General features: G+C 47.0%; 1 protein-coding gene across 5 annotated transcripts in view; it reads left to right on the forward strand.

Moving 5' to 3' along the window:
• Positions 1–22,608, forward strand: part of NACC2 (NACC family member 2) — an 85,287-nt gene that overhangs the window by 31,205 nt on the left and 31,474 nt on the right. Inside the window, exon 1 of one of the 5 annotated variants that reach the window (XM_084821342.1) lies at positions 18,242–21,493. The exons of 2 other annotated variants lie outside the window; for them this stretch is intronic. The gene's annotated coding sequence lies outside the window, so the exon portion shown is untranslated. Of the gene's footprint in view, positions 1–18,241; positions 21,494–22,608 lie in introns of those variants that run through there. 2 more of the 5 variants (XM_084821341.1, XM_084821345.1) reach the window with 2 other exon arrangements.

Below are 22,608 nucleotides of genomic sequence, written 5' to 3' on the forward strand. Positions count from 1 at the left end.
CACAGCCTTTCAGATATGGCAGTATTTCCCATAGAACAACCATCTGATCCAGCAATCCTTGAAAGAAGGGAAACTTTTTGGATTTATAGGCTGGACACGTGGACTCCAACTGGCTTGAACTTGGAGGAGAAAATCACCTCCTGGACGTCTCTTGCAACCGGGATATTCCGTTCACAGCACTAATGTTCTGCAACTGTCACTCTTGCTGCTTTAGTTTCAGCTCCTATACTTATTGCCACTGACAAAGGCGGAAGCCACAACATTTGACAGAAGTGAAAGAATATGTGTGGATCCCTATTTTGCCAGTTGCTTTACTAAAAATATTGATTCCTATAGCACTGGGTTGCATCCCTCTGAGATCCAGGGGTTGCGTGATAGTAGAGTTGTTTAGTTGCTTTTTCTATTGTGCATATGTGTGCGCAAACCATATTTTTGGGTAGTATCGGTGATCCTCGTGGAACTTTAGGCTTCTTACAAGGAAATCCTCTTCCTTGTGGACAGTGTCCATAAAAGCTGATCCCAGAAAAAATGTCTTTAAGGTGCCGCAAGACTCTTTGTTTTACATCCTGCTAGGGGACATTCATTCACAACTTTTCCTCTATGCAGCACGTGTCAGAAATGGCCGTAGCCTTCCCAGGCCTGTCTTTCTGCTTCGAGAGATAAATATGTCTCCTCCCTAGATCTGTGTTCATTACAGGGAACTCGCCCATCCAACGGGCGCACGGTACTGAGAGTCTCGCACGCAGCAAATGATTAGCTGGCGGTTTTGCCCGTTCACCATGACACAGGCTAACTGCAAAACACTCGAAGCTGTCCTTGTGCAACAGACAGTTTTGCTAAATTGGGGGATGGAGATATTTTGCTGACACTTCAAGCCATGTTTCTTCATGCCCCACTCAGTATTTAATGAATGTGGCAAAACGATAGTCATCTCCAGTGTCATTTTTTGGTAGAAAGGTGGGATATAAATCAAATACATCAAATAAATATGCATCCTGGTTCACAGCCCCAAGAGTTAGGACAGTTTGGAAGACCAGGAGAATCTTCATTGCAGATTGCCTTCTTTATCCAAATTACAGATGTCTTCTTGGTGAAACTGTAATGAGCCAAAAGCAGCGGCCACCAAACTGTCCCCACCAAGTTTTGAATATCAGATGCCAGGTGTGCAGTGCTGTGGGAGAAACCCACAATGGATGCAAATGAGTGTGGATTTCTATTAATCCGACCTGCGGATTCCATGGACTTTCCAACCGGATTTTTACTTTTGGCTGGAGGATTTGTGGAGATTTGCACTTGTGCAAGTGGAAGGAAACCGCCGTACGTCCCTAAAAAAAAAAATCTGATTCCGTCAGTGAGCAGACAATGGGACAAAAGATGTATGACGATCCACAAAAAACAAACAAAATGGATTTAACAAAACAACCCATGCATCCCTAGTTGTGTGCCGGAAGAGAAGCCAGGCACTGATGTGCAGAGACGACACCGACGCATTTGGAGTCTTTAGGCTGTTCCTCCATCAGAAGATGCATGAAATACGTGCAGAGTGGACAGAAGGTAGATCTCCTGACATTTTGGACTTCAGCTCCCAGAAGTCCCCTGCTAGCATGGCCTATGGTCAGGAATGCTGGGCGCTGAAGTCCAGAACAACTGGAGATCTACTCTCTGCCCACCCCTGACGTACAGTTCTCTCACAAATGCTTTGCACTGTCTGCTGTTGTATCCACAAGATCAATACCTTTATTAGGACCAAGCCAACTGCCACAGAAATGTGCAGGCTTTTGAGTTCTCCAGGACTCTTCATATTTGATAAGCTTCCACCAGGCTTTAAAAATCTGGCTGTTCAGGCAGGCCTTTGGGGTGATTTAGGGTTTTTCAGAGCAGTATTTGTTTGGGTTTTGTTCAGTTGATTATGTAAATTTGTTACTAATATTGTATGCCTAGAGTGTCCAGGTAGCTGGCCAGATGGGCAGCTAATAAATCAAATCAATCAGTCAGTCAGTCAATCAGCCTAGGTAGTAAGAAAGGGGATGGTGAAAGAAATTGGGCCTGACTAAACTGTAGACCTCATGGCTACAACATCTGGCCAAATTTTTGGTCTTTTCTGTTTCTCTTCCCACCCACCCCACTTTTTTTGTACCACCTAGCCCGATGAAGAGTGCTGGAGAACTCAAAAGCTTGCAGATTTTTGTGACAATTTGGTTGCTTCTAATGAAGGTATCGCCCAAGTGTGGATTTTGGATATTTTTTCCCCTTCATGGGCCAGTATGGTTATCTTTGTTCATTTTATCTGCTCATGAGTGAATGGATGAATGAGTGAATGAATTATATTTCTATACCACCCAATAGCTGAAGCTCTCTGGGCAGTTCACAACAATTCAAACCACAAAATACAACATAAAATACAATACGAATTTTTAAAGTTTAAAACTACAGTATCAAAGTAAAACCGAATAAACCTAGGAGCACAGTAGTTGCTTGAAGTACCACTTCCTTGTCAAAATAGTTTCATTGAGCTGTTGCTCTTTTCCACTGGAGAAAAGTGTTCAGATGTGCTCTTTCTAAGGCTGCAACTAAAGTTACATTACAGAGTAAAATGTGTCCTCCTGATTAATTGGTGGGCTGGACAATAAGCAAAGACTTGAAGCGTTTGCTGTTACGCAGTGTCCATTTGGAATGAAGAGAAAATCCAGGTGGCTTTTCCTTCCAGTTCGCATTCAAAGCTATCAGAGTGTTTCCCCTCCTCTGGCTCACATCAGTGAAAATTAGCGCTGTGCTGAAAATTCCTCCCACAACTTTGACTGTCCTCATTCAATTTGATAGCAATGAAATGGCTTTCGAAAAGAAATTCAGTGGCGAAGAACATTTTGTAGAAATTCTCATGGGTTGGTTTGGGGCTTTTTGTGCGTACCTTACTTAGGAGGTGGTCAAGGAGTGTGTGCAGGGGTCCTGTTTTTCACTGTAAATCATCTCTCCACGGCTTCTCATACTTCAATTAGAGCCGAGGGGAAGACATCATAATTTGTCCTACGGGATTTCTGCAGCTCCAGAAGTGCAGGCAGCCTGGGAGGCTGCAGAGCAACAGGGAGATGTGTAATAGAAGGCAAGCACGCACATGGCACCCTCAGCCACCTTGCAGTGATTAAGTAAGCACAGTAATAAATTATAAAATGCCCTGAGTTTGAGGCAGAATGATGGAAGCCTCCTCTTTCACAGGGGAAGAAAATGTTCTTGGAAGACAGATTTTGGCATGGGGCTAGCTCCACCCCTTTCCTGGAGCTGGGCACATTGTGGTGGATGCAAAATGGAGGCAAGGCCGCCAACACATTTGATGCTGTTGCCGCTTGTGGTAGCTGCACGCCCCCCCCAACCCTCATGAAAAAAGAAAGAAGCCGTGCTACAGCCCCTGCCAAAGGTGAACCCTACCAGTGAGAAACTGCTAGAGAATTTCTCCTGCCCCTGGAGAAATTTGGTGAAACTTTCCCCCCAATTTCACTGCCCACAAAGAGGGTGGAGAATTTCAAAAGGCCATTTGCTCACAGCTCTAGGGAAAACCGCAGAAGCCTTCTCCTTTGGGTGGGGAAGACAGAAGACAGACAAATTCGAAAATTGAGACACATCATGATAAATACAAAAGCTCGTCAGGTTAAAGTGTCTACGATATTTAAAACCAACACTAAAAAGCAAACAAGCCAATAAGCAGTCTCCACCCGTTTTTGGATCAGTGGACATATTTGGAATGTCGAGAGTGTGTTGTGAGTGCTCTAACAAAATGGGTGGCATGGTGGGAGGGGAGGCTTGCCCATTCACAAAAGAGCTGCCATCGTCTGTCACAGAACACTCACTTCTCAGAAGTCAAACTGGGGAGACTAAAAAGGTAACTTGCCCAGCAGTCTCAGTCCAAGGCAGAAGTGGAGTCTGAGCTCCAAAACACAAAACCGCTCTTTGGAACCCAAATAAAAATGGCGCTGGAGGGGAGCACTTCGCTTTGCAGCATGCCAGCCTCCCAGTTAAAAAATAATTAATTTTAAAAGTCTTTAGAGAGAAAATAAAGATCAGGAGGGATTGGGAGCCATCAGCACCCAGCTGGAGACCCCAGGAATAAGTGCTAAATAAACCAACTGGGCAGGGCAATTGTTTTGTTTCATTTATTACATGTCTATACTGCCCAATACCCAAAGCAATTGTTCAGGGAAGGCTTGGGTGAAGAGATGGGTCTTAAACAGGTACCTAAAACACGCCACCGTCGGTGCCTCCCAAATTCCATCTTTCCCACCTTAGCAGATATTTTCTGGTAAAATAGTCGGGCACCACAGAGGGAAAACACGAGAGGGTTACAAATGGAAGACGACTACGTCTGCCACCCCCCTTTAATATTCCGTATAACGTGGCAAAGCGATTGCACTATAAAAGCCTCATCAGGACGCACTCTCAAGCTGCAAAGAGCCCTTTAAGCCTAATAATAAATTAGCATTAGCAGGGACCTTATAATATACAGTTCATCATTGCTTCCTCGCCCGGATGAGTGTCTTAGCTGCCTTTTACAGAAGCTTGGGCTTTTATTTGCCGAGTATAAAATATGCAGAAATGTACGGATGCTTTTAAGACTTGGTAACCTGAATAAATACGGTGTGCTGTTCCCCACCCCCACCCCTTCTGAGCCATGATTGAAGTCAAATTAACATGTTTTCTTTCAACGCTCCCAGGAGAAGCGTTAAAACATTCCAGAGTCGTCTTTCGTTTGCTAGGGTTAGAGCAGGTTTCTCTTTCCCTTTAAAACTGGGCAAGCGCTTGACTCGGCCGCAGGTCACTCGCCCTTTCTCTCCTTTGGGATTTTTCTTAAGCTGCCAAAGCCTTGAAGTTCGTCTCTGATTTGTCCTCAAGGTGTGAGGATGGGGAAATGCATAGCAACAAGGGAACTGCTGTAGATTATGGGCAGATTCCGACATTGCTTTTTATGTTATTTATTTATTTATTTTTAGTGTCTATACCGCCCAACTGGCAGATGCCCTTGATTCACAATCATTAAAAAAGCAACAACCCCAAAACAGCAATAAAACTATCAATAGAACCATGAAAATATCAAAATACTAAAATAGGGGTATAAAATCACAACCCAAACTATCAATAGAACCATGAAAATATCACAGGTATCTTTATTATACATCACCAAAGGCCTTTAGAGTGAAATAGAGTTCTATATATTAAAAAAACACACCTGTATATTACCAATCTACAGAAACTCAATGATGGAACTGATGATAATATCATTAAATACAGCTCTTCCCTAACCCAACATGGTCATGCTGGCTGTGGATTGTGGGAATGGTAGTCCAGCACACCTGAAGGGAACTGGGTTATGGAAGGCTGATGAAATAAAATACAGAATGGTCTCCAAACCATTAGGCAATTCTGCCATAGTCCATATACTCAGAGAGAGAGAGAGAGAGAGAGAGAGAGGAGTCCTTGATTGATATACTTAAGCTCATGGCATTTTGATTTTAAAAATAGTTAAATATTAAAAATATTAAAGAGCCAGCAATAAAAAGTCATATTCTGCGCAATTGATTAAATGCCTGCAGGAAGGGGAAGTTCTCTGCCTGGCATCCAAATGTATACAGTGAAAACACCAGGTGGATCTCCCCGGGAAAGGTATTCCACAGACACGGGGCCACCATGGAGAAGGCTCTTTCCCAGTTCACGTAAAGGGCCAGAGAAATCTGCAGTTGATGGTGGGTATCTCTTCATTCACGGCTTTGCAGGAGTTACAGGGAAGGGAAGCACCGCTGGCCCCAGATTTTTTTGCTGCCTGAGACAGCCATAGTGCTCCAGTTAGGGATGTGCAAATCAGGAAAACCCGAGCTCGCCAAAGTTCTCCATATTCCAACTTGAAGCTTGTTCCAACTCATATCCGTGTCAGATTGTGAGCTTTCCTTTTTTTCTTCTCACATGAAAATCTGTGTGTATTTTCGTGCGTATTTTTCCAAATGTACACATCAGTTCTGCACATCTTTGAAATGTATACCTTCTCCTCCTGTTGATTAAAGCGTATTTGTGTGCATTTTTCAAAAGTACACCTTCTTTCTCAAATGTGCATGTGCTGTCAAACTCATATTTTTTGGTCCGTGAATCACATTGCATGCTCGGAAATGTATGGGCTTCGGCCGCAGGTTGTGAGTCTGTGCTTGGTCCGGAAGGTGTGAACTGGGTAAATCCTGATCAAAAACAAACTGAAAGGAATTTCTCCTACATCCCTAGCTTCAGCCGGCTATCCCCTTTGGACCCCAGCTCAACCTAGTGACCTTGAAAGCTATTTCAATCAACGTTTCTTCTTAAGAAGTGAGCAAACACTGAGAGAAGAAACGTGTGGTTTAAACAAACAAACAAACACAGGCAAAGGGAAGAGAGAAAACACTCTAAGTCTTGCTAGGCTTCGCAGGATGACTTCTAAGTATTGCTGCAAAATTTCCTGTATTTCTCAATTCTGAAGGTTTTGGCTTCAACTGCCCAGAAGATAACTCCCCCCCACCTTTAAAACTCTCTTGTTGGATGGACCAGTTGCTTTTCTTGCTGCAATTCTTGTTCTCTCGGCTGGAAGAGTTTTGTGGCCTTCACACCTGCATGTAAAAAGTGAGGTCTCCTTGCTTTTCTGGATGACCTTCAAGCATCCCCCCACTTCCAGACCATCGACACGAGCCTAACAGCCGCACATGGCAGGGCAGGATTGAACCCAGTTCTGCAAAAAGAAGAGAAAAGAAATAAACTGGATTGTCAAGCGGCACCATTGACTTCAGCTGTGGTCATATAAAAGCTGCAGCAAGTGTTGAGTGTCCCTGGACTTCAGTGATCCTTGGCTTCGATTTACTGTGAAATGGTGAGGAGAGCATGCTGTGTGCTGATTCTTGGGCATCACTTGCACTCTGGTGAGCCTTGAGTTGTACATCCCACAGAGGCTAGCAACAGCAGAAGCTGCCTTCGATTGAATCAGTCCCTTGACCCTTGGTCCCTCTAGCCCAGTATTGTCAACCTTGACTGGCAGTTTTGAGCAAGAATCTTTCTTAGCCCTACTGGAGATGCTGCCAGGGATTGAACCTGAGCTTCTGCATGTTAAGCAGGTGTTCTGCTACTGAGCTATAGCTATTCTGCCTAAAAACAAAGTGAAGATTCTAGTCCTCATGGTTCCAATGAAACAGCTGCTTTAAAGCAGATCATAGGAAGCTGCCTTAGACTGAGTCAAACCCTGGGTCCATCTAGCACAGCACTGTCGACACTGACTGGCAGCAAGGGCTCTCCAAGGTTTCAGGAAGCAGTTTTTCCAGCCCTATCTGGAGATGCTGCCAGGGATTGAACCTGGGACATCCTGCATGCAAGGCAGGGGCTCTACCACTGAGCTATGGTCCCTCCTCAACCCAGCAAGCTGCCTAAGGCTACTGGCTGATCACCAAGAAAACAGAAGGAGGTGAGCATCCAAAGTAGTTCACAAAGAAGAGAAACAGGTTCTCGGAATGCAAAAATAAACCTATTATAGGAAGCCCAATGCATTTGGGCCTTTTTCTTATTTTTAGGCCTTCTTCAGTGGGCTGTAACATTAATGGTAATAAAAATTACAAATAGGACAACACACATGATTAAAACATTGCTGAAATACAAATTGCCACAAGGGTTTATGCATATGTTGTTGTTGTTTATTCGTTCAGTTGCTCCCGACACTTCGTGACTTCATGGACCAGCCCATGCCAGAGCTTCCTGTCGTCCGTCGTCACACCCAGCTGCCCCAAGGTCGAGTCCGTCACCTCCAGAATCCATCCATCTTGCCCTTGGTCGGCCCCTCTTCCTTTTGCCTTCCACTTTCCCTAGCATCAGCATCTTCTCCAGGGTACCATTATTTTTTTTAAAAAACCCATGTAAAACCTGCCCTATTGCTAGGAATAACATATAAAGTTCATACTTACTAGAGGAAAAGTCTGCAGAATGTTTTCACAGCAAAATATTGTCTCCTGTATCAATGTACTGATGACTGCAAAGCATTTATATCAGCTTGGTCTTGAATGGGCAACTAAAACTCATTAGTTTGGTCTTGAATGGGCTACTGAATGGGCAACCAGGTCTCGAATGGGCAACTAAAACCCATTAGCTCCCAGAACTGGTTTGTTGACTTTGACATCCAAATCTTTTCCCCAGTGCTGGGGAAAGAAACTCCTGGAAAATCCTTGAGCTGTGGTGGGCTTACACTGTTTGGGGACATGTTGTGTCCCTCTCTTTCCTTTTTTCGTGCCATCTGAGGTCTGTCAAGGGCTCCTTGGAGGCCTCTCTCAGTCTAATCCAGTAGCCAAGTCCAGACACAGACAAAGGGATTCTTTTCAAAGCTTTATTCCTCTTTTACAACTTAACAACTCTACTGTTAGCAACTAGCTATGAGCAGCAGAGTACCTATGCCCTAAGTTGGAACAGTTGGTCCCCGTTTGAAAGGGAATCACTGGCAGACCCTGAACTTAAGGGCTAGAGAGAGTCTCTCCCCTTTTCCCTTGGATCCTCTGGGCGCAACCGTTGTTTGCGCGCCAACCTGGCACTACACCTCCTTTCCGCGCCCTCCATTTGGTGCCGCTCTCTGCGTCGGCATCGCGCGTCCATCAAGTCTGCTTCCTGCGCTCTGTCACTCCCAGGACTGCTATCTAAGCTAGGAATGGCGGTGGGAGGAATTTCTGTCAGCTGTTGGCCCTGGGAAAGATGAGTGTGCTCCTCTCCCAGGAGCGACTCCTCTTCCTCATAATCAGAACTACTCTGGGATTCTATGGGCTCAGTGTCCACCCTGACAAGGTCTCCCCAGCCTCAGTCCAATGTGGTGACCCCTACACTGCCCTTTGTGAGCTCAATGTTCTAGGACTGTCGGCTGATCCTAGTCGATTGGGTTTTATGTTATGTACTGCAGCTCTTTGGATGTTCACCAGAAGGCCAAACCTCTTTCTTGGCTTTCCCAGTTTTTGTGTGGTTCTCTTTCTCTCTCAAACCCCCCCCCCCCATTCTAAAAGGTTGAAATGCCTCTGCTCCAAAGGCTTAGTTACTGGCCAAAAGAGCTTTAAGCTACAATATGCCAGTATTTTTGACCCCACTCCTTTTGCTTTTGGCCCCGCCCACCAGTGGAATACAGCCCCCGAGAGCTTCCCTGAAATGGAATGCGGCCCTCCTTCCAGTGGTGGGTTAACATAGCAAAATACCCCCAGTTTTACTATGTCACGTCAGAAAATGTGCAATGCTGTCTTATCCTGTTCCAATCTGGATCAATGAAGCTGCCTGCATTTTGGACTCTCCTTGGGGGCATGGCCATGGGGGCTGTCACAATGAGCGCCTGTACTTCCAAATTCATCCCTGACCCACTGACTTGCACCCTTCTGGCTCTGCTTGCTTTCGTCCTCTGTCTACGGTAGCGTCCTTGGTGGCACAAAAGCCCCTGGACTGAATTTTCCCTTGCTGTGTGCACGCAAGTGCTTGCTTGCTAGTTTTCTGCATTTTGTACCTTGTGTTTTGGCCAAGGGTCTGTCGAACCGATCTGGCTGCAAGTGGGGCTTTGAGATGGGTTCATTTATCAGTGATGGCTTGCCTGTTGTTTTTCCCCTCCCCTCCACCCTCTCAAGTGCTGGACCCAACGGATTGGGCAGTACAGAGAAAAGGAGATGGAGCTGTGTTGATGCGGCAGGGGCAGGCGCGTCTCTCGCCCTTTCAGCATCCAACAAAAGGAGAGGCTTGTTTACTGGCCTCAGATCGGAGCAGTCACATCGGCTGCTTTATAATAAGGCAATCATTGGTTGCTGCCTTGTAGCGTAATTTGATTTCCCCAAAGTTCAGGGCGCTTCAGTCTTGCAAACAGCAGCAAGCGAGGATTTCGACTTTTCGGAAGCCGCAGACGAGCTTGGAACAGAGTAAGTCAGCTCAGATCTCGCCGAGAGCAAAGAAGAGGGGTTGCACATGCGAACTAAAGCCAAGAACCTGATAAGTAACATGCACAGAGTAATGAGTGACAAGGTCCCTGGTTCAGCCCTTCGTGTTTCCTGCTCCAAAAAGGTCAGGCAGCCCATGATGGGACAGATGTGGCCAGTCAGAGTAAGCAACACTGGGCTGGATGGACCAGCGTTCTGACTCTGTGTAAGGCCGTTTCACATGCCTTGCACTTTCTTTTTTGATGGGGCTTGGTGGTCTAGAGCAGCCTTCTGCAGTCTGGTTGGCCATACTGACTGGATATGATGGCAATGAGAGAAGACCAGTTTAGGGCCACCACGATATATTGCTGTAAGCTTATCCCTGTTGTAGTGCAAAGCCTTGCTAGCCCCAACCTTTTTGGGCCATTGGGCACATTTAGAATTTCAAGAGGCTGTCATGAGTGCTCTCACAAAATGGCCACCATGGAGCAGGGCTTGCCCACTCACAAAATGGCTGCCGTGGCGGGTGTGGCCGGTCACAGAACACTCAGTTCCTGGAAGGCAAATGGGTGAGACTAAAAGGAGAGGAGCTTCCCCAAGACTCAGAGTCCAAGGCAGAGGTGTGGGGGCTGAGCTCCAAAACATAAAACTGTTTTTAGGAACCCAAATCAAGATGGCGTTGGACGGCAGCGCTTTGCAGTATGCCAGCCTCCCAGTTAAAATAATAATTAAACACAGCTTAAGAAATGAAATAAAGATCAAGAAGGGCAGGGAGCCCGGCGGGTGCCAAGAGGGGTCTGTGGGCATATTGGTGCCCACAGGCGTCACGGAGACCACAGATGCTTGCTGGCCTTGTCGCCCTTGCTACGATTTCAGGGATGGCTCACTGCTCTGCCCTCTTGTCTACGCAGCCATCTAACTCGCAGGGTCCATTCTGTTTGAGGAGTGACATCAAGCAAGTGAAGTGAACTTGGCTTCATAAACATTTAAATATTTTCACAGGCAAGCACAGGAAAAACAAAACAAAACATAGCGATCCTGGAAAACCTCCCCAAATGCTGAGCTTTTTACGCTAATCTTGAAGACACTTTAAGTTTCTGCATCATTCATTATCTTCGATCTTTAAACAAGGATATTGACATGGATCTAGGGATGATAACGGATTGTAAGTTGTAGTTGGAGATGGTCTGCAAAACAAAGGACCTCTGGAACTGATGCGCCTATTTCCTGTGTACCTGTCAGGCGGTGGGAGCAGAATCCGTCCTTCCACTAGACATCAGAAGTGAGCATTGGCTGCTTCTTCCCTTAGGAGGGAAATGGGACGTGGAAATGCTCATCTACTTCCTTGAGCAGGGCAATGCGGCTGTGTCCCTCCATCTATCCCAGCAGTGTTGAAACTCAGTCCTGCAGGCTGGATCAAGCCCACCTGGGGCCCCAGTCCAGCCCTCTGGAGTTACCCCGATGACCCCACTTCCTTTCCTCCAGACCATGTGGTTTCCTGACTTTTGTGAGGTTTCCCCACCATTCTCGGTGGTTGAAATGCCTCTCCTACAGCTCAGTTACTGGCAATCAGAGCTTGACACTAAACTATGCTGGGGTTTTTGGCCCCACCTCTTTTGTCTTTGGTCCTGCCCACCACTGGAATGCGGCTCCATGGGTTTCTGCAAATATCATCCGGTCCTTGGGCTGAAAGCGGCTCCACACTCCCTGCTGTATCCCCACTGATGAATCTTCCTTTCATCTGTCCTTAATATCAGAACATCAAAAGAGTCCTGCTGGATCAGACCAAGGGTCCATCTAGTCCAGCATTCTGTTCATACAGTGGCCAACCAGCTGTCAACTGGGAACTCACAAACAGAGCATGAGCGCAACAGCACCCTTCCACCCATGTTCCCCAGCAATTGGTTTGCATAGGCTCACTGGCCCCGGTTCTGGAGGTAGTGCATAGCCATCAAGACTAGTATAGCCTTCTTCTCCAGGAATTTGTCCAACCCCCTTTTAAAGCCATCCAAATTGGTGGCCATCGCTACGTCTTGTGGTAGCAAATTCCATAGTTTAACTATGTGCTGTGTAAAGGACTTTCTTTTATCTGTCCTGAATCTCCCACCAATCAGCTTCATGGGATGAGCCTGCATTCTAGTATTTTGAGAGAGGGAGAAAAATGTCTCCCCATCCACATCCTCCACACCATGCATAATTTTGTACACCTCCATCATGTCTCCCCTGACCCTCCTTTTTTCCAAGCTAAACAATCCCAGCTGTTGCAACCTTCCCTCATAGGGGAGATGCTCCAGCCCCTTGATCGTTTGACTTGCCCTTTTCTGCACCTTTTCCAGCTCTACAATATCTTTTTTTAGGTGTGGTGACCAGAACTGTACACAGTATTCCGAGTGTGGCCGCACCATAGGTTTGTATAGGGGCAGTCTGATATTGGCTGTTTTATTCTCAATTCCATTTCTAATTCTGCCCAACGTGGAGTTTGCCTTTTTTACAGCGGCCGCACCCTGGGTTGACATCTTCATTGAGCTGTCCTTCCATACTATTCTCCCTCGTATCCATTACTGCTTCTTCCTGTCTTCAATTTTGGGGCAAATTGAGCCTAAAGTGGGCCGTCTTCCCTCCTTCCTTGCAATCCCCTCATGAATCAAAGCAATGTTTAAGAAAAACAAGATCCCTCCTCACTATTGCAAAATTGCTTTGGGGAAATCTTGGTTTTGTGGTTCAGGGTCTTCCTCCAATGCTCCTGGAAAACGATGCTTAGCTTTTTATTTGGCCCAAAGGATTCTTACAACACTCACCCGCATTTCCTTTAATTTGCGGGATTTCTAGTAAGTGGGTTTAAAATTAGGCCTAGGCATGATGCCAAAGTACAGCTGAAAGGGTGCAAACCTAAAGGAAATGAGTAGCGGATTCAGAACGGTTTGCTTTCACTTCTCTCTAGGGCAGCCTTGTGCCAACCGGGAGCCCACCAGATGTGTTAGACTACAACACCCATTATCCCTCACTGTTGGCTCTGCTGGCTAGGGCTGATGGGAGTTGTAGGCCAAACCATCTGGAGAGACACCAGTTTGCAGGGAGGGGGCGTAGCTCAGTCCGTGCTTTGCAGGCAGACGGTCCCAGGTTCGATCCCCGGCAGCATCTCCAGGTAGGGCTGGGAAAGAATCCTGCCTGAAACTCTGGAGAGCCATTGCTGCCAGTCAGTGTCGACAATACCGGGCTAGATGGACCCAGGGTCTGACTCTGTATAAGGCAGCTTCCTACGATCCTATGCCCAACCCTGAGTCAAAGGAATGAGTTAAGATTTATTAGTCAGCTAAGATGCTTTTGTGTGTAGCTGAGAGAATCGGCCTGCTTCAGCTGACTGGGGGGTGTTATTTATTTATTTATTTATTTGGATATGTTTTTCCTGCTGCTCAGCTCAAAAGGCTCCCAGAGCATCTTACATGCAATCAGTAAAACAAGACAGTCGTTGCCTGCGGGCTCGCAATCTGAAAAGACACACCACAGGAGGAAAAAGGAATGTGGAGGGAAAAGGGAAAAAATGAAGTAGTCTTCCAGCAGGACTGATGAAACAGGATCAGGGGCCCTCCAGATGTTTGGTCTACAACTCCCATCAGCCCTAGCCAGGGTAGCCAATGGTGAGGGATGATGGGAGTTGTAGGGTGGAACATTTTGCGGGCCACAGGTTGCCCACCCTGGGAAAGACGAAGGCAGGAAATTGTGTTTGAATGGTGCAACAGGACTTACTAAAGTGTTGGCCTTAGTGGGTGGAGGGGGCATAATTTGGACGCCACATGAGGCAGCAAAATTGGGCAGGCCCTGGTAGTTGCCTCACGGCCAGTACCACTGCTAATGAAAATGTGCTGAATGGACAACAGAATAATAGGTTCCATCTTGACACTTGCTGCTGGTTTGACTGGGGCCTACCTCTCCCTGCTCATAGTAACCCTGAGAGAAGAGGACCAGAAAGGACAGCAGACAGAGAAAGAGTTACTTCCTCTCCTATCTCCCCCCCCCCAATATTCAGAACTAAGATATTGTTCTCTGTACACCCAGCTTCCCCATAACCTGGTGTCTTCCAGATGTGCCGGGCTACAACTCTGAACATCCCCAAGCCAGGTCCTCTGTTTTTGAAACCAGAAATATGTGAATAGGCAAGAGCATAAAGTGTGCGGCCCCTCAGGGGAATGTCAACTGGCCAGCAATACAGTGGCTTAATGCTTAAGCATCCTTAAATGGGAAAGGGAAAACGATTAATTGCTCCCAGGGAGAGTCTTAACCAGCTAGCTTGAAGACTAATGATAGTTGGGGGAAGTGTATTTCCATGGATCTTGCGGCATTGCTTGTAGGAGGATACGGGACATAAAAGGCTGGTCTTTTAAAAAATAGGAACAGAGGGATTTGCCTTATACTGAGTCAAACCCTTCATTGATTGCCTATAGTAGTTCTCCAGGGTTTCTGACTAGGTGTCTTTCTCAGCCCTACCTGGAGATGCCAAGGATCGAACCTGGAACCCTCTGCATGCAAAACAGGGGCTCTACCACTGAGCTGTGGCCCTCCCTCTTCCCTCCTTTCAATATAACATTTCTGTAGCTAACCCATTATTCCTAACATCCTAAAACAGGCTTGAGTTGTACAAGCGTTGGGCACAATCTCTCGTGTCTCCCAACCCTCAGCCTTTTCAGGACACAGGAGAAGACTCTGACGAAGACAAGGATCAGACTGTTCTTCCAGGGGAAGGGCCCATCCCAGATTCACACACCCCTCCCCAGTCAGCAGACACAGCCTTGCTGTTATCGTCTGAGTACTCTGGGCAGAACCTCCATCTCCCCAGTCCCGCAGCTGTCCAAGACTACAGAATCAGGCAAGGGCCCTTTAATAGTCCAGCAAATTCCTCCAGGGGGGGCCGAGCTGACCACATTCCAGATTGTGGCCACCTTCATACGGCCTCAGTTGGCTCTAGCTCACTGCTGAGACAACATCCTCTTATGTTTCTGTCAGGAGAGAGCTCTGGTCAGCGTAGCTCACTTGGAGCTGTCCGTGGTCCTGTTGCAGCTGCCTTTCACACAAGAGGGCTTCTGACTTTACCTTGCCTGCTGTGCCTGACGCACTTACCTTGACTAGACTCTACCTACCTAACACAACCTCGCCAGCCTTGACTTTTTGACCTAGACTGGATCTGGAATTTGGAATTATTATTATTATTATTATTATTATTATTATTATTATTATTATTTCAGTGTAATTTTATTTGAAATCTCATGATTGGTGACTGCCTTTGGGATGCAATTCACACAGAAAGGCAGGATAAAAAATACAGTAAACATACAAAAACTGCCTCTAATTGGGGTCACAAGCAACTTGTGCTGATTGGGTCCCCCCGTCCTGCCTTCTTGATCAGCGAGTCCACTGTAGTCCTTCACTGGGAGATGTGAGAGCCAGTGTAGTGTAGTAGTTGGAGTGTTGGGACTGAGACTCAGGAGACCCGGGTTTTAGCCCCCACTTGGCCATGTAGCTCTTTGGGCCAGTCACTGACTCTCGGCCTAACCGACTTCACAGGGCTGTTGTGAGAATAAAATGGGGAGGAGGACCATATAAGCCGCCCTGGGCTCCTTGCAAGAGGAAAAAAGGCAGGATATAAGTGTAATAATCTGTTTTTAAAAATTCTGTCCGTTCTTTGTTTCCCAGACAATTTTTGCAATACGAGGCCCGAGTTGCAAGAGCAGCAAATGTAAATCAAAACACATCTGAGAAAGGATTACATTTGATATTAGGCACAATTAGAAATGCAAGTGGAGCACTTTGTATTTCACCTCGGTGCTGACTATTTATGGCACAATATGCAAATAAACCCAACTATGAATATTAAAGATGAGCATGAGTTATCAGCTCTCCCTGCTTTTTAATGAGCACAGTTATGGGGCTGTGCCTTTGGCCATTGTTTAATGTTGCAGGGGCTTGACCCACGGTTCTCCCCCATGGTGTTTCATTACTGTCCAATGGTCAGAGAGGTGTTCAGAATGAAACCCCGATGATGGCGGGTGTGGTCTGACCACCTTTTCAGTTCATGGGCTGATTGGTCGGTTTCATCCACCGCAGCGTTGTAGAGGGATCTAAGAAAACGAAACCACCAAATGAACTGTTGAAACTCTTGAGCATCTCTTGGGTAGAAACGGAGATATGAACTGCACTCAGTGCAGGAAAACCAACACTATTTATTTATTTATTTATTTATCACATTTGTGTGCCACTCATTAGCTGAAGCTCTCTGGGCAGGTGCAAGATAGCAAATGGTCAGTCATATGGTTTATTAGGATGCTAGCAAATGGACCCGGTTTTGCACAGGTTGGAAGAGCGCTTAGTTTGATCCAGTGAGGCCTTCAAGCAAACTTACACAGCTGTCAGAGCTGGTCACACTGTGTCTGCCCTGTCTGAGTGAAGTCATGCCCACTGGCAACCCTAGGCACAGCCCCTGCCGTGGGACGCACCTGTAGCCCCCTCAGGGAGGGGTCTGTCCACTCCAATCCCTTGTTCCAGGGAGGGGGCAGGCATATAACTCTGTCCGCCGCCCTCTCAGTCTCCCCTGGCTTCAAACTGTATGGACTGTAAATAGGGATGTACGAAAGGGACTTACCTTGTCCCGCAGCTTTTTTCGCAGTGGGGGGGAGGCGCTTCGCTTCTCCCCCCGAAGTTCATGCGAGGGGGGGTGTCTTCCCGCCTCGCCCGGCCGAAATTCAGGCCGGGGGGGAGGCTTCCCGCCTCGCCTGGCCGAAATTCAGGCCGGGGAGAAGCGCCCCGTCTCCCCGGCCGTGAACTTGAAAAGAAAAGTAAAAAAAAAAAAAAAGCCCCGTGATAGGTTACGTAACGATTTACGTAGCCTATCACGGCTAGATCTGCAAAGTCAGCCGTGATAGGCTACGTGACGATTAACGTAGCCTATCATGGCTGACTTTGCAAATCTAGCTGTGATAGGCTACGTTAATCGTTACGTAGCCTATCACGGGGCGTTTTTTGTTTTTTTTTACTTTTCTTGAAATGGCAGCGGCAGCAGCCGGTCAAAAGACCGGCTGCCACCCCCGCCCCTGACGAAGACCTGCCGAACCGCTGCCGGGACCCGCCGCCGGGAGCAACATTCGTAAAAGGTAAGTCCCAACCCGGGGGGGGGGGCAGGGGGGAGAATTTCTCCCCAAACCTTCAGAGGACCGAATGCGTTGGCACTCGGCCCCCCGAAGTTTCGGGGAGAAATTCTCCCCCATCCCTAAAAAGCTATGTGCTGGTTAGGGATGACTGCCCGCTAGTGTCTGAAGACGTTACTGCAGGCTTCAACCACAAGGACACATTTCAATTAATGCCTTAAAAAAAACCCAAAATAACCCTGAGTTACACACTGCTAGGGTGCGGATTTTCGGGTATCCAGGTTTCACAGTTTGGGCACTGTGGTGCCGACGGACAGGCAGACACACACATTTTATTATTAGAAGAAGATTGTCACTATTGTAAAATTTGGTGTGTTTGTTTACTTCGGGCACTAAAATGTGTTGGGACATCTTTGTCCTGACCCTCCCTCCGTTCCTGTTGTGCAATCTCTATGGGCAGAGCTTTCCTCATGCCTTCAGCCCTCAGTAGGCATTGTAAAGAACAATCCCAGCCCCAGTAACACTTCCTCGGAAACTGCTCCACAGGCCAGCGCATGGGTGTGTGTGGCTCTCCACAGAATGTATGGCTTGTTTGTAGGCCAAGGCACAAGTTTGCTCCCCCCCCCCCCCGAGACAAACAGAGGCCTTTGACAGCCCTAGCAGCTGTGGGTGGGAAGGGCATGCACAGAACTGTCGGTGCAGAACCAAAGTGGGTTAGAAATGCAAATCTAAAATGATTCCCGTCTCGATATTGTAGCTGCGTTGGATAAAAACAATTTGCGTGTGTTTTCCATGGCCTTGGTGAACATCAGACAGCTGTTTTGCTTATTCTTCAGCATTGTCGTTCACAGATATGTGTTAGCTCGTGGGGGTGGGGGACAAGTAATATACTCACTTGAGACCTTTTTGGCATTTCTGATGGAGTTTTAGCGACAATATTTCGTTCATTGTATCTCTGCTACGATTGGGTTGCAGAGAAAACAGAGAAACGAATAGTGAGCATACCTCCAACTCCAAGCACTTGGAGGTCCACCATTGGGCCAATTATTATTATTATTATTATTATTATTATTATTATTATTATTATTATTATATTTATATCTTGCCTTTTTCCCAATACTGGGACTCAAGGCGGCCTTACAATGTTAAAACTGCTACAATTAAAACCTATAAATAGGAATATAAATACAACTGTATAAAAGTTAAAAATATAATTAAATCATCAATATTAAAATTGTAAAGATATTAAAACATTAAAAGACAACCAGAACAACAAAAATGGTATCCATACATCGCATTTTCCCAGGTCCAGACTAGTTATCCCCAAAGGCCTGCTGGAACAAAAAAGCATGCATGCCTGCGAAAACATATCAAGGAGGGTGCCACTCTCGCCTCCCTGGGAAGGGAGTTCCAGAGCCTTGGGGCAGCCGCTGAGAAGGCCCTCTCCCGCGTTCCCATCAGGCGTGCCTGTGATGATGGCGAGAAGGGCTTCCCCTGAAGATCTCAGGCCACAAGTAGGCTCATATCCTAGGCCAATCAGCAGTCCTTGAGAATTCAGTGACCTCAGAGCAGTTCAGCCTATCACTGCTAGAGGTTTCACCACCACCGTAAATCCCTTAGCACATTTCAGTATAGATGAGCTTCTTGCTGCAAAAGCCTAGAATTGCAAGAGACTGATTTGAGAAGAGCGATATTTGGGGAGAACCACACAAATGTAATATAGTGGTTCTCCAACCTCCCTTGTGGACTGTGGGAATGCGGTGGACATAATATACCTCAACTTCAGCAAAGCTTTCAACAAAGTGCCCTATGATATCCTGATGAGCAAACTAGCTAAAAGTGGGCTAGATGAAACAACAATCCGGTGGATCCACAGTTGGCTACAGGACTGGACTCAAAGAGTGCTTATCAGTGGGATATTCTCAAACCGGGGAGAGGTAATGAGTGGGGTACCGCAGGGCTCAGTCCTGGGCCCAGTGCTCTTCAACATTTTATTAATGACTTGGAGGAGGAGGTGCAGGGAATGCTGATCAGATTTGCAGATGACACAAAATTGGGCAGGATAGCTAATACCTTGGAAGACAGAAACAAAATTCAAAGTGATCTGGATAGGCTGGAGTGCTGGGCAGAAAACAGCAGAATGACATTGAATAGGGATAAATGCCAAGTTCTGCACCTAGGAAAAAGGAACCAAATGCAGTTACAAGATGGGGAATACTTAGCTCAAAAATACTGCAATCGAGAAGGATCTTGGAATTGTTGTCGATCACAAGCTGAATATGAGCCAGTAATGTGATGTAGCTGCAAAAAAGGCAAATGCTCTTTTGGGCTGCATTAATAGAAGCATAGCTTCCAAACCCCGGGAAGTACTAGTTCCCCTCTACTCAGCACTGGTTAGGCCTCATCTGGAGTACTGTGTCCAGTTCTGGGCACCACATTTTAAGAAGGATGCAGACAAGCTGGAGAGGGTTCAGAGGAGGGCAAGGAAGATGATGAGGGGACTGGAAACAAAGCCGTATGAGGAGAGACTGAGAGTACTGGTCATGTTTAGCCTTGAGAAGAGAAGACTGAGGGGAGATAGGATAGCGCTCTTCAAGTACTTGAAAGGTTGTCCCAGAGAGGAAGGCTAGGATCTCTTCTCGATCATCCCAGAGTGCAGGACACGGAACAATGGGCTCAAGTTCCAGGAAGCCAGATTCCAGCTGAACATCAGGAAAAACCTCCTGACTGTTAGAGCAATACGACAGTGGAACCCATTCCCTAGGGCGGTGGTGGGCTCTCCCACCCTGGAGGCATTCAAGAGGAGGCTGGACAGCCATCTGTCAGGGATGCTCTCACTTGGATTCCTGCTTTGAGCAGGGGGCTGGACTCAATGGCCTTGTAGGCCCCTTCCAACCCTACTATTCTATGATTCTAAGGTGCTTTGCATGCAGAAGGTCCTACCTGGTATGCCCAGGTAGGGTAGGGAAGAATCCTGCCAGAAACCCTGGAGAGCCGTTGCTTCCAGTCAATGTCGACAATACTGGGCTAGATGGACCCAGGGTCTGACTCAGTAGAAGGCAGCTTCTGATCCCATTTAAATCACCCCTTTTTTTCAGAACCATGAGGGCTAGAATTGTGCTTTAATTCTAAGGGGCAGGGCCGTGGCTTAGTGGTAGAGCCCCTGGTTTGCATGCAGATGGTCCCAGGTTCAATCACCATCATCTTCAGGTAGGGCTGGGAAAAGTTGTGCCTGAAACCCTGGAGAGCCTTTGCTGCCAGTCCGTGTCAACAATACTGGGCTAGATGGACCCAGTCTCTGACTCAGACATAGGCAGCTTCCTAGGTTCCTATGTATTCCATTTGGCATGTGTTAATGACACAGATTGGTGGACTGCATGATTCAGACCCCATCCCAGGGCCGCCAGGGCCTTGATCCACACAGCTGCCCCGGAAGCCTGTGACATCCGCTTCGTTTTCCTGTCACCTCTGAATCTGGCCTGAATCTGCCTCTTTGCCATTTCTTTAAAGGGAGGGGGAAAGAAAGAATTGCTGCAAAGTCCGAAAGGTTTGGACCGTTAATCTGAAGACAGGGATGCCCGCCACACAGCCCCTCTTCTTCTCCCGTGTGTTTTCATGGCAGGCAGGGGGCTTTGCAGTCACAGAAAAGCAGAGCACACTGAACGCCTCCCTCCCATCCTGCCTTTTTTCTCTCTCCTTTTTGAAAAAATAAAAATAAAGCAACCTCCCTTGCATCAGAAGTAGGCAGCATTCCTGGTGTTCTCTCATGTCTGTTTCTGCTGACTCACAGAGTAACTCGCTGAAAGGGGGGGGAACCACACACGCGCACACACGCACAGAAGCGCAAGGCTGTTCCACCATACTTGGCAATGTGCTGAAGCGAGAAGCAACCTCCTGGGTACTGTAAGTGTGTCCACGCCAGTATTTTTTATTTTGCTTTTTGCTTGTCGTCCGGTTCTCTTAGAGGCCCCGTTTGCAAGGACGGAACCGGGTGGGTTTCTGTTGTTCTAAACAAATGCTGCTGTTGCAGAGGCGTGAGGATAACTTTGTTTAGCATCCCTTTCTCTGTCTCTCTCTCTCTAATGCATTATTGTAGGGACAAATGATGGAGTGCTGAAATGGGGCAGGGGGTGGCATGCAGACGTTCTGGTATATGGGTTGCATCATCGGGGTGAGGGGAGGCATTTTTTACATAGTCTGACCTCACCAGCTTCCATCGCATTCTGCAAATCAAATGCCCATTCCACTGTCTTTTCGGACACCCACGTTGGCTCGTGAGGAACAGAGAGACTGGCCCTCTTGGTTTGTTTTCTCTCCCCTGCTGATCCTTCGGTTTGAAAGAATTTACGATGCACCGAAAAGGACGCTTGTACTCTTGAGGGTTGGATCCCTCATCCGAGAGGAAGTTTGGATTCCTGCTGGAAGGCGAAGGGATGTGGCTGTCTGGTTAGTTGCTGGCTGTTGTTTTCCTTGATCCTCCCTGCCTCCTCTCTCTCTCGTCTTGAGACTTGGACATGCAAACTCTGTATGGGTTCCTCTTTGGGCTCTAATGTTCTGAATCATGGGTCCGATCCTCCTCGCTATGGACTGTCGTTTTCCATCCTCTCCATCTTCTCCCAAAATCCTGAAATGGGATCTTAGGGCTTGCCCCAACACTACTAACCCTGTCTCCCCCTTGTAATCCTTTCTTTTGAAGACTTCAGTGCTGCAAGGAGGTTGAGGAACCCAGTGGAATCGAATCCCCCACTCCCCGATTCTTCTGTTCTGATCAGCCTGTTCTTTGAAACGTAACCTTGCTTTGCTTTTCCTGGGGCAGAGCCAGCATTCCATGATTATCCCATGTTGGTCCTGTTTTTCTGAGACCCTTCAGAAGAGAGAAAGGGCGGGATTTGCGAGGCATGTTAGTTGGGAAAGGCCCATTGCACGATAACCTGGCACTTGGTTGCTTCCTTGTTTTGAGAAGAAGAAGAAGAAGAAGAAGAAGAAGAAGAAGAAGAAGAAGAAGAAGAAGTCTGTCTTCTTCTCTCCCTATGTTAGTACCATGTTCCTTTCCACCCCGTTTTCTTTCTTGAAAGTTATTGGTCCAAACAAAGACCCCGCAAAAGGACCCACCAAAGCATGCCAGCTGGGGCATGCTGGGTGTTGTAGGGAATTCTGGGAGTTGGAGTCCACATCTGGAAGGTGCCAGGTTGGGCAAAGCCATTCTAGCATGTCAGTTCATCTGTCCATGTTGGGCCAGTATTATCTAGTCTGATTGGCAGCTGCTTGGCTCTCCTGGGTCTGTCCCAGCCATGGTTTCCGAAGATCCTTTTAACTCAGATTGAACCTGGGTCTTTCTGCACGGCTCCTCCCCACAGATGAAAAGCAGCAGATTGTCAGCTGTATGGAGAGTGAGATTTATTTATTTGTTTGTTTGTTTGTTTATTTATTTGCAGTATTTTTACCCACTATTCAGCCCAAAAAAAAAAAGAAAACTGCTTCCTCAGGGTTTACAGAGACAAATTATGAGACATTCCCTGCCTTCGGGATGTAATCTAAAAGGCATAGTCAGGCAAACCTGG

Source organism: Heloderma suspectum, chromosome 14 (genome assembly GCF_057233095.1).
Source record: "Heloderma suspectum isolate Gila_16-S chromosome 14, 16-S_ref, whole genome shotgun sequence".
Taxonomy (NCBI): Eukaryota; Metazoa; Chordata; class Lepidosauria; order Squamata; family Helodermatidae; genus Heloderma; species Heloderma suspectum.